At 35.7% G+C, this 12689-nt stretch overlaps 1 protein-coding gene across 1 annotated transcript in view; it reads left to right on the plus strand.

Moving 5' to 3' along the window:
- The first annotated feature begins 741 nt into the window (after positions 1-741).
- Positions 742-12689, plus strand: part of LOC115214938 (choline transporter-like protein 1) — a 114075-nt gene continuing 102127 nt past the window's right edge. Inside the window, exon 1 of the mRNA XM_036505399.1 lies at positions 742-876. The gene's annotated coding sequence lies outside the window, so the exon portion shown is untranslated. The remainder of the gene's footprint in view (positions 877-12689) is intronic.

The following is a 12689-nucleotide window of genomic DNA, read 5'->3' on the forward strand; positions in this document are numbered from 1 at the left end:
TACTTTATACATTTATACATACATGCCATGCCCACGCCCACTCACACACAAACACGCACGCACAGCGTTGTGACCAACGCACTCTGTTCTCATTTAAACGAAGCGCTCTATATCTCTGATATTCACCATACTGACTAAATTAAGAAAACCCCGCTATTTTTAACCCCCCACCCACCCACCCCCATCCCCGGAATGTCACTGCTATTATTATTATTATTACTATGATGCAGCACGAAGTTTTTTGTCTGTGAACAGGTCGCGGTTTCAAAGCGACGAATATATATTTTGACACAAATCAAATTTAAATGTTGAAGTGAATCCGACGGTTTTTCTTTTCTTTGTGTGTGTGTGTTCTTAAAATGCTTGCAGACATCTTCCACGCTGCAATTGTTTTTGTTTCAAGCACACGATCTCAGATCAACTCACTTGCTATGAAAAGGTACACCTCCGTAATTATTATGTCGCTTCTTCACATTCTCATACCCAAGCTAAAGTGACATTGCTCTACTTTTTAAACCGGCAGCAACTTTTGTCGAAGTTTTTGCTTTGACTTCTGAAGTCATTTGTAATTAATTAACCGTTAACAGTAAAGTTGGTTAATTAATAGAAAAGTTAAAGCAAAGCAAAGCAAAGCAAATTACAGAAACTACAAAAAAGGAAACGAAGTGACAAACTTAAGCGAACTAGAGAGACATAGAGAGAGGGGGAGAGAAAAAACATAGAGTAGATGTGGTGGGGAAAGAGAGTGAGAGGCAGAGGTGACGGAGGAGCATGAAGTGAAAGAGAGAGGGGGAGTAAAAGAGTGCGCGTGCTAGAGTGTGCTACAAGTTAGAAACAGTGCCACTATACATGTATGTAGGATAACTTTTAGTTGAGGTAAGTGTATATATAATATTTACGTATTTACATATACAATATTTATATGCATACATATGATCATGTATGTATATAATTATATGTGTCTGTATAAATGCATATATATATATATATATATATAATGTGTATTTACATCTATCTATCTATCTGCCTGTCTATAATGGATCTCCGTCAGTTTCGATGGACGATGAGTAATTACACTTTTTCAATCAATGCATGGGTTTACTCGTCGAATTAGCGTACAAGTGGCTGGGTATTCCACAGACTTTACTGTACTCCCCCCCCCAAGCCTGATGTCACACAGTTTGGGTCCACACGGCACAATGATATTACACATGTACGAGGGGGGGGGAGGTGCGAAAATACAGGAGGATCCGATCAGTTAATTATGTTTTAATTGAATACATTGCTCTAAGATTCACATACCTACTGCAGCGACCCTTCAGTTTTCTAAGCCCTGTTAAAGAACTCGGAAGATTGGGCCTCCAACTAGGCCTTTCGCGACACTTCTTAAGCCAGGAACTTTTCAGCAACCCCTCGTAATGTTCAACCCTGGGCCAAATCTGTAGACTTATGATCAAGAGCATTCCAGCCTTGACCAACCTGTCTACATTGTTTCAGGATTGCATTATCTATTGTAATCCTCTTTAAAATGTTAGGGTAAAATTTTACCAATGTTACAGTATGATAGTAGAGGGTAATTTGACTGCTATTTCTAGCAGATCGAGTTTACTGAGTAGAGGCTTTTACGCTGGCTCATATATATATACAAGTTGTTTGTGTACGTGGACTTATGTATTGATAATCTATTGGTCTTTTAATATTATTAACCATGTATCTCAATATATTAATCTAAATATCTATTTACATGTATTTACTCATGTATATATATGTACATGTGCGTAAAATTAAGTAGGTTAATATATATATACAACATAGCCAGTTATGTTTGTGTGTCTGTGTGTAAAATATATATATATAGTAGATAGACCGACAGATAGACCCAGCGAAAGAAGCCAGGGTGAAATAGGCAGTGAGAGACAGAGATAGACAGGCGGATCAATAAACGGGATCGAAGGACAGATCAATTACTAGTTGAGAAGATCTTGAGACCAGTGCTCTTTTATTCTTTTTGTTTTCCGTACAAGATTGTAGTCTATTGAATTTAACCTTAGTATATTACTGTTACACATTTATCAGTCACTATTGGATTAAAAAAAGAAAAAATATATATAATATATATATATATATATATATATATATATATATATAATGTCCACAGTGGGTTTGGTCTCAGGACGAAAGGAAATAAGTTTTATAAAGTACTTTTTGTATAACAACTGTTTCCCTCAACTTATTCTCCTTGCTAATTACAAGCTTTTTTTTTTTGTTATTTAATTTTCTTTACTGCTTATTATTGCATGAGCGAATACTCGGTATCTGGATTGTGTTTGTACTACATTCTTCGCAGTAACGCCTGTTGACTTAAACATCGGGACGGTCGGGAACGAAGGGTGTGAATGAAGAGATCGGGATTGAGAGCAACCGAAAAGGAATGAGTGACGATGTACGATAGCAAAAGTTTCACGCACATGTATGCATGTAACCACATTACATTAAAGTCTACATTTGGGGGTTTTTTTCTGTTTATATATATATATATATATATAATATATATATATATATATATAATGTATACACACATACCTACACTAGTGTACCCACACCGCCCATTTTGTTTTCTCGTAACGTTTTTTAAAAAATAGATACTTTGTAATGAAATCCTCTACAAATTGCCCTTCATTTGTTGTAGATAGCAATTATATCGGAATTTAGTGTTTTATATATATATTATATATATATAATATATATATATATATAATATATATATAATATATATATATATAGGGGTGCGCGCGTATATATGCATGTGTGTGTGTTTTACCATATTGCATTATATTCCACTCTTGTGTTCTTGTTTTCGATAAAGCAAAACAAACTGTTGTGTGTGTGTAAAAGCAAAATATTTATCAACGGACTGAAGTTTCTTCGTCGATACTGGTTCCACAAACTATTTTGGTTAAGGCACTATCGATGAAATTTCGAACAGCCACTACTGTGGTCATTATATATATATATTAAACACACACATCCGAGGCCTTCGTATCTCTGGTTATGACATTTGCTTACGGAAATTCATTTCAAATATGTAGGCCCTGGACAAGGTTTGGCAGAACCGCAGTGTCCCCATGCATGCTAGTATCTCCTTCCCTTCCACTCCACTGATATTATCTGAGGGGAATTTATTTAGTTACACCTTTTCAATGCTTGTCATTTCACAATCTCATCGACGACGCATTTTGTCTATCTTTTTTCCGGGACGAATTGTTGATAAAAACATACAGCAGATTTGGTGCTGGAGACGAGAGATTGATTTCACCAAAACCGAAGGAAAAAAATTGTTTGAAACTGTTAATAACTTTTGAACTGGCAGAATCATTGGAGTGTATTTGTTCTGGTTACGAGTTCAAATTCCGCTGAGATTATCTTTGTCTAGTGTCCATGCAATCAACTAGCCCCGCCTTCTCTCAAAAGTCACTGGCCTTAGAAATAACGGCATCCCTGTAGAATAGAGTCGGAAATTATTTAGTGCACTATGATTTCTTCGGATCTGCACGTTTTAAGTATCGTAGGTTGCAAATCTGCAAAACACACACACATACACACATACATACATACGTACATACATGTATGTATGTATGTATAAGAAGAAAATGGAAAGTTTTAACAGATAAACATAAATTTATTAACATATCGTCATTTCTCTAATATATATTATTGGTGGGGGTGGGGTTCTGTAAATTTTCAGTTTTAACTTTCTTTCGAAAACTCTTACGGATTTGTGTTACAATTAATTCTGAAATATCATAATCTGAGATGTTTAAAATATAGAATAGAAAGAAAGAAAAAATTCGAAGCAAAATTAAAATTGAAAAAAAAAATCAAGTAGGAAGGATGTTTTGCTTTCCTGCAAATGTGTTTTGTAATCTGTCGTGCTTAAAACATACAAATCCGAAAAAATTACGTTTTTAGCGCACTCGATAATTTCTGACTATTGTAAAGGAATACCGAAACCTCTCTGTTATATTTTCTTTGCAACTCTGCTCGTCTTGCTAGAAACAACAACAAAACTCGCGCAAATTACACCATACTATCTTCGAAAAGAAAGAAATAAAGTTGGATGAGGACATATTAGATAATATAGTCCTAGATACACTATATGTAAGAAAATAGACAGGAGTGTCACGGTTTGGAAAGCCTTTTGGTCTTCTCAATTCGAACTGATCAGGGGCTGACAACAACTACGTCAATGAAAGTGAATTGTTGATGTTCTCTCTGTTTCTATCTCTTTTTGACTTTGTCTTTGGGTGATCGCACATTACATTCCTGGCAAATAACATCTGTCAAAGATCCTCTCTTCACGTTTCCACATTCTTTATAATCACAGGTATTATGTCATAAAGGATTAAATAATATTTTTTTTTTAATATATTTATTGAAGGTAAGTGCTGCAGGTGAGAGGGTTCGCTTTCATGCAACAACCAATGTAATATATATAAATAACATTAAAGGTGACTCACTAATTAATAGTTAGTCGTGCTGATTAGTGACATCAATTATGGTGCTGGACTTCGGTACTTACATGTCTAAAAATACATAATCTTCCTTGTTTATTTTAGAACATGTCTGTGTGTATATGTAACTTTGAATTTTACATATCACTTGACATGCTTTTACTATCGATCTATCAACCCTCCCCAGTTATTCTTCCCCTTCTCTCTTTCACTCTTTAATTTGCTTTGCGGGAAGGATTGTTTCAACGGAGTTGCGTCTTGTCCTTACTTCGTAACGCGGAGTAATGAAACAGGGACAACTGAAGAAGGGGAATATTCTTTATGTTGTATGTCTCGTTTCTCGAGTTTTTTTTTTTCGTTGTTTGAAAAAAAGTTCGTTTCTATGTTTTTGATTTTATGTTTTCGTTTCTCATTGTGTCAACGTTTTTTTTTTATATATCCTGTACCCATATATGCATGTATATATACATATATATGAAGGTATGTACATATGTGTATATGTATATATTTATATTATTATATGTATGTATATATGTATATATATATATATGTATATCACCGTGACCAACCAGGCTATCAGATGTTGCTACACATCGCTGGTCACAATGCGCTTCGCATTGTTTTAGCCTTCAAATGATGCCACCCCACTGGCTAAGCGTGCAGGCCAACAGAAGAAAGAGTGAGCAGTTGTGGCGAAAGAGTACAGCAGGGATCGCCACAACCCCCTGCTGGAGCCTCGTGGAGCTTTAGGTGTTTTCGCTCAATAAACACTCACAACGCCCGGTCTGGGAATCGGAACCGCGATCCTACGACCGCGAGTCCGCTGCTCTAGCCACCGGGCCATTGCACCTCCATATATATGTGTATATATATATATATATATATATATATATATATATATATATGTTCAGCAAACAATTTAGATTCAAATGAATATGGTACTTAATTTAGATGCACCAGAATTTTTTATGGTATTATCCATAAAAATATGCGGGGTGATTATAATAAAAAATAAGCAACAAGAATGGATCCGGTAATTTAGTACAATTGTTTCATACTATAACATTTTATTAAAAGCTGTAAATATTACAGCAGATATAATATATCAAGTAATCTTCAGCTAATTTCATATAGGTTTTCCAATAATATAAAATTCTCAAATCAATTAGTAACATCCTAGAGAAGGTAAATATACAGATAAAGATGTTGATATGAATTTCAGGAACATGAGATAGTAATGTTAGGATGCCAAACAGACCAAAATTAAGTTCGCAACTAACTGCTGTAAGAAAAATTTCCTTAGTTATAAGAATGATGGTAAGGGCAGGTTAAGGATTCAAGTTAATTGAAGAAAAGATATATATATATATATAATATATATATATATATATATATGTATATATGAAAGAAGGTTTGAAAATACAATTTTAAAAGATGTTTATTTACTTGACCGGTTTCACTTTTTTAGAAAAAAATTGAATTCTTTTAGGATGCTTTGGTTCAATAAGTTTTCTGCTTGTTGTGACTTAGGTGGCATTTTCGGGACTCGTGTGGTGTTTACATATAAGAAAGTGACGTTGTAAGGTACCGCACGAGTAGAATTATATATGAAAGAAGGTTTGGTACCTTACAACTTCACTTTGTTATTTATATATATATATATATTATATATATGTGTGTGTGTATATATATATATATATATGTGTATATGTATATATGTACATATATATATGTATATATATGTGTGTGTGTATATATATATATGTGTATATGTATATATATACATATATATATGTATATATATGTGTATATGTATATAGATGTGTGTGTATATATATATATGTATGTATATAGATGTGTATATATATATATATATATATATATATACACATGTTGTATGGAACCTACACTCGCCTCCTTATGAGAGCTCAAAATCTCTCGTGGAAGCGCCATCCAACCAAAATGCAAATACATGGGAAACTACCACCTGTGTCATCTCTTGTGAAAGGTAGGAGAGTCCAGTTTGCTGGACATTGTTGTAGAGCTGAAAAAGAGGTAATTTCTACTTTTCTCTTCTGGAAGCCATCTACTCGCAATACCAGAGGGCGCACACTCTCTTCGCTCTTTTACGCCATTTGGGCTCAACTCTCCCCCCCTTTTCATCTAACCTCCCCCCCAACTCTACTTTTCTTCAGTCCTTCATCTTTTCACCCCTACTCTCTTTCCCTCCTCTTCCCTTCTCTCCCGTCTCCCTCCCCCGCTCCCATCCTCCTCCTCTCCCTCCACCTCCTCCTCCTCTACCTACCTCTCCTCCTCTCCCTACCACTCTCCTCCTCTCTGCCTCTCCCCTCCTCCTTCTCCCCCTCTCCTTCTCTCTCTACCACTCCCCTCCTCTCTGCGCCCCCTCCTCTTTCCCCTCCCCTCTCACTCTCCCCACAACCCCCACTCTAGCCAAACCCACACCCCACCTGGGCTTCCCCCTCCCCACAACATCACACCACACTCCACTACACCATACAACATTACACATCACATCACAACGCAGCACACCGCCCACACACCCATCCCCACATCTTTACACCAACATACACATATCACATCACAACACACCACCCACATACCCATCTCCACACCCACACATACATACATACACACGTCCAGACCACCAGCCATCTTTCACACGCTCATACATACTCTCTTATACACACACGCACCTTTGTGTTGGTGACACCTTAGTTTTGGAAGTCACTTGACCCTGTTATCTCCCCTATTGTCCCTCTAGCGTCTGACCTCTGACCTCTGCCTGAAGTCAGAACGCCATGATAGATCGTTAGTTCCTACACGCATTTTTTTCTCTCTCCTTGTTTTTTTTCTGTGTAGCTTTCTGTCGAAGAGCATAGGCTCGAAACGTAAAAATATGTATATAAATATTGGGTTGTCCGGAAAGTTTGTGGCAATTTTTAAAGGGAAGAAAGAGGTCAATAAATACTTGCCATTACATTTTTAATCAACCAAATATGAACCTCCATCTTTCCTTTAACTTGAAAATACCCTTTTCCCAGAATTGAGGTGGTTTCATGGCAAAGAATTCATCAAGGTATCTTTTTACGTTATCCAAGGAATTGAAATTTTCACCATTAAGACTATTCTGCAGAGATCTGAATAAAAGTTGGAAATCCAAAGGAGCAATATCTGGTGGATATGGAGGGTGGGGTAACACATCCCAGCCAAGCTGCAGCTATTTTTTGTCTGGTTCCCAAAGAAACATGCGGTTTTGCATTATCATGTTGGAAATCAACACCCTTCCTGTTTTTAACTTATCCAGTTGTGTGCAGTATTTCTCAGAATTAATTGTCTGGCTACTTGGGAGAAACTCATAGTACAGAATTCCTTTCCAATCCCACCATCACAAAGCAAGATTTTTTTAGAGTGAAGACCCGCTTTTGGGGTGGTGCAGAGTGGCTCATGTCACTTACTCCAGTATCACTTTCTCTGAACATTTCAGTAGATAATCCATTTCTCATCACTCAACTCATGTGGTACCCAAACATAGTAGCACTTTGTGTACCCAAGCTTTACCAGGTGCTCATGAATGATGGATATTGATAAGTTGAGGCTTTCTGCCAATTCTCAGGTTGTGCAATGTGGGTTATTCTCAGTTAATGACTTGATTTGCTCATCATCTATAGTGGATGGTCTGCCTGATCGCTCTTTATCAATAAGGCTACAATCTCCAGCTTGGAACTTCACAAACCACTTCCATACAGTTCTTTCGGATAAAGACACATCACCGTAAACTGCGCATATTTCTTTGGTTGCTTGTGAGGCATTTTTCCCTTTACGGAAAAAGAAAAGCATCAAGTGCCGAAAATGAACTTTCTTATCTTCCATTTTAAAGGGTTACAGAATTAACACAGGTTATAGAAAATAAACCTTTTTCATGAAAAGATAGCTTAAATTGTGCTCAACGTTTAATGGAGGGTAGTCAAATCCTATTTATGGACTCAACCATGTTCTAAAATAAGTCGAAATGTAAGCTACTATAAACGGCACGAATTTCCAGACAACCCATATAATATATATATACATACATACATACACACCACAATATATATATGTCTTCTTTTTTCTTTTTCCTCCTCTTCTTCTTCATATGCTAAAACTTGAAAACCGCCATTACTATTACTATTACGATTCTGCAATTTAAATTCCCAGTTCAACTACTTTCTTCTTCAATTTCAACTCCCGCTCGATGACCGCAGCAAGTTCTTAAAAATTTATTACTATATTTTTTATTCGTTGTTAATACGTTTATTCATACACTGTTACGAAAATTAACCTTTTTTAAGATACTTTCAAGCCTTCGCCATAACTTGATTTATCTTCCTATCTCTCTCTCTACAATATTTAACCGCAGGCTGCCTCAAGCCGTAATCCCATCTTTTTCCCATCTTTCAGTCATTGGCGGTCTTCTTTTTTTTTTCCTCCTCTTCTTCTTCATATGCTAAAACTTGAAAACCGCCATTACTATTACTATTACGATTCTGCAATTTAAATTCCCAGTTCAACTACTTTCTTCTTCAATTTCAACTCCCGCTCGATGACCGCAGCAAGTTCTTAAAAAATTTATCTTACTATATTTTTTATTCGTTGTTAATACGTTTATTCATACACTGTTACGAAAATTTAACCTTTTTTAAGATACTTTCAAGCCTTCGCCATAACTTGATTTATCTTCCTATCTCTCTCTCTACAATATTTAACCGCAGGCTGCCTCAAGCCGTAATCCCATCTTTTTCCCATCTTTCAGTCATTGGCGGTTCTTTTTTCTTTTTCCTCCTCTTCTTCTTCATATGCTAAAACTTGAAAACCGCCATTACTATTACTATTACGATTCTGCAATTTAAATTCCCAGTTCAACTACTTTCTTCTTCAATTTCAACTCCCGCTCGATGACCGCAGCAAGTCTTTAAAAAATTTATCTTACTATATTTTTTATTCGTTGTTAATACGTTTATTCATACACTGTTACGAAAATTTAACCTTTTTTAAGATACTTTCAAGCCTTCGCCATAACTTGATTTATCTTCCTATCTCTCTCTCTACAATATTTAACCGCAGGCTGCCTCAAGCCGTAATCCCATCTTTTTCCCATCTTTCAGTCATTGGCGGTCTTCTTTTTTTCTTTTTCCTCCTCTTCTTCTTCATATGCTAAAACTTGAAAACCGCCATTACTATTACTATTACGATTCTGCAATTTAAATTCCCAGTTCAACTACTTTCTTCTTCAATTTCAACTCCCGCTCGATGACCGCAGCAAGTTCTTAAAAAATTTATCTTACTATATTTTTTATTCGTTGTTAATACGTTTATTCATACACTGTTACGAAAATTTAACCTTTTTTTAAGATACTTTCAAGCCTTCGCCATAACTTGATTTATCTTCCTATCTCTCTCTCTACAATATTTAACCGCAGGCTGCCTCAAGCCGTAATCCCATCTTTTTCCCATCTTTCAGTCATTGGCGGTCTTCTTTTTTCTTTTTCCTCCTCTTCTTCTTCATATGCTAAAACTTGAAAACCGCCATTACTATTACTATTACGATTCTGCAATTTAAATTCCCAGTTCAACTACTTTCTTCTTCAATTTCAACTCCCGCTCGATGACCGCAGCAAGTTCTTAAAAAATTTATCTTACTATATTTTTTATTCGTTGTTAATACGTTTATTCATACACTGTTACGAAAATTTAACCTTTTTTAAGATACTTTCAAGCCTTCGCCATAACTTGATTTATTCCTATCTCTCTCTCTACAATATTTAACCGCAGGCTGCCTCAAGCCGTAATCCCATCTTTTTCCCATCTTTCAGTCATTGGCGGTCTTTTTTTTCTTTTTCCTCCTCCTTCTTCATATGCTAAAACTTGAAAACCGCCATTACTATTACTATTACGATTCTGCAATTTAAATTCCCAGTTCAACTACTTTCTTCTTCAATTTCAACTCCCGCTCGATGACCGCAGCAAGTTCTTAAAAAATTTATCTTACTATTTTTTATTCGTTGTTAATACGTTTATTCATACACTGTTACGAAAATTTAACCTTTTTTAAGATACTTTCAAGCCTTCGCCATAACTTGATTTATCTTCCTATCTCTCTCTCTACAATATTTAACCGCAGGCTGCCTCAAGCCGTAATCCCATCTTTTTCCCATCTTTCAGTCATTGGCGGTCTTCTTTTTTTCTTTTTCCTCCTCTTCTTCTTCATATGCTAAAACTTGAAAACCGCCATTACTATTACTATTACGATTCTGCAATTTAAATTCCCAGTTCAACTACTTTCTTCTTCAATTTCAACTCCCGCTCGATGACCGCAGCAAGTTCTTAAAAAATTTATCTTACTATTTTTTATTCGTTGTTAATACGTTTATTCATACACTGTTACGAAAATTTAACCTTTTTTAAGATACTTTCAAGCCTTCGCCATAACTTGATTTATCTTCCTATCTCTCTCTCTACAATATTTAACCGCAGGCTGCCTCAAGCCGTAATCCCATCTTTTTCCCATCTTTCAGTCATTGGCGGTCTTCTTTTTCTTTTTCCTCCTCTTCTTCTTCATATGCTAAAACTTGAAAACCGCCATTACTATTACTATTACGATTCTGCAATTTAAATTCCCAGTTCAACTACTTTCTTCTTCAATTTCAACTCCCGCTCGATGACCGCAGCAAGTTCTTAAAAAATTTATCTTACTATATTTTTTATTCGTTGTTAATACGTTTATTCATACACTGTTACGAAAATTTAACCTTTTTTAAGATACTTTCAAGCCTTCGCCATAACTTGATTTATCTTCCTATCTCTCTCTCTACAATATTTAACCGCAGGCTGCCTCAAGCCGTAATCCCATCTTTTTCCATCTTTCAGTCATTGGCGGTCTTCTTTTTCTTTTTCCTCCTCTTCTTCTTCATATGCTAAAACTTGAAAACCGCCATTACTATTACTATTACGATTCTGCAATTTAAATTCCCAGTTCAACTACTTTCTTCTTCAATTTCAACTCCCGCTCGATGACCGCAGCAAGTTCTTAAAAAATTTATCTTACTATATTTTTTATTCGTTGTTAATACGTTTATTCATACACTGTTACGAAAATTTAACCTTTTTTAAGATACTTTCAAGCCTTCGCCATAACTTGATTTATCTTCCTATCTCTCTCTCTACAATATTTAACCGCAGGCTGCCTCAAGCCGTAATCCCATCTTTTTCCCATCTTTCAGTCATTGGCGGTCTTCTTTTTCTTTTTCCTCCTCTTCTTCTTCATATGCTAAAACTTGAAAACCGCCATTACTATTACTATTACGATTCTGCAATTTAAATTCCCAGTTCAACTACTTTCTTCTTCAATTTCAACTCCCGCTCGATGACCGCAGCAAGTTCTTAAAAAATTTATCTTACTATATTTTTTATTCGTTGTTAATACGTTTATTCATACACTGTTACGAAAATTTAACCTTTTTAAGATACTTTCAAGCCTTCGCCATAACTTGATTTATCTTCCTATCTCTCTCTCTACAATATTTAACCGCAGGCTGCCTCAAGCCGTAATCCCATCTTTTTCCCATCTTTCAGTCATTGGCGGTCTTCTTTTTTCTTTTTCCTCCTCTTCTTCTTCATATGCTAAAACTTGAAAACCGCCATTACTATTACTATTACGATTCTGCAATTTAAATTCCCAGTTCAACTACTTTCTTCTTCAATTTCAACTCCCGCTCGATGACCGCAGCAAGTTCTTAAAAAATTTATCTTACTATATTTTTTATTCGTTGTTAATACGTTTATTCATACACTGTTACGAAAATTTAACCTTTTTTAAGATACTTTCAAGCCTTCGCCATAACTTGATTTATCTTCCTATCTCTCTCTCTACAATATTTAACCGCAGGCTGCCTCAAGCCGTAATCCCATCTTTTTCCCATCTTTCAGTCATTGGCGGTCTTCTTTTTTTTTTCCTCTCTCTTCTTCATATGCTAAAACTTGAAAACCGCCATTACTATTACTATTACGATTCTGCAATTTAAATTCCCAGTTCAACTACTTTCTTCTTCAATTTCAACTCCCGCTCGATGACCGCAGCAAGTTCTTAAAAATTTATCTTACTATATTTTTTATTCGTTGTTA

The sequence above is a fragment of the Octopus sinensis genome, linkage group LG8 (genome assembly GCF_006345805.1).
Source record: "Octopus sinensis linkage group LG8, ASM634580v1, whole genome shotgun sequence".
Classification (NCBI taxonomy): Eukaryota; Metazoa; Mollusca; class Cephalopoda; order Octopoda; family Octopodidae; genus Octopus; species Octopus sinensis.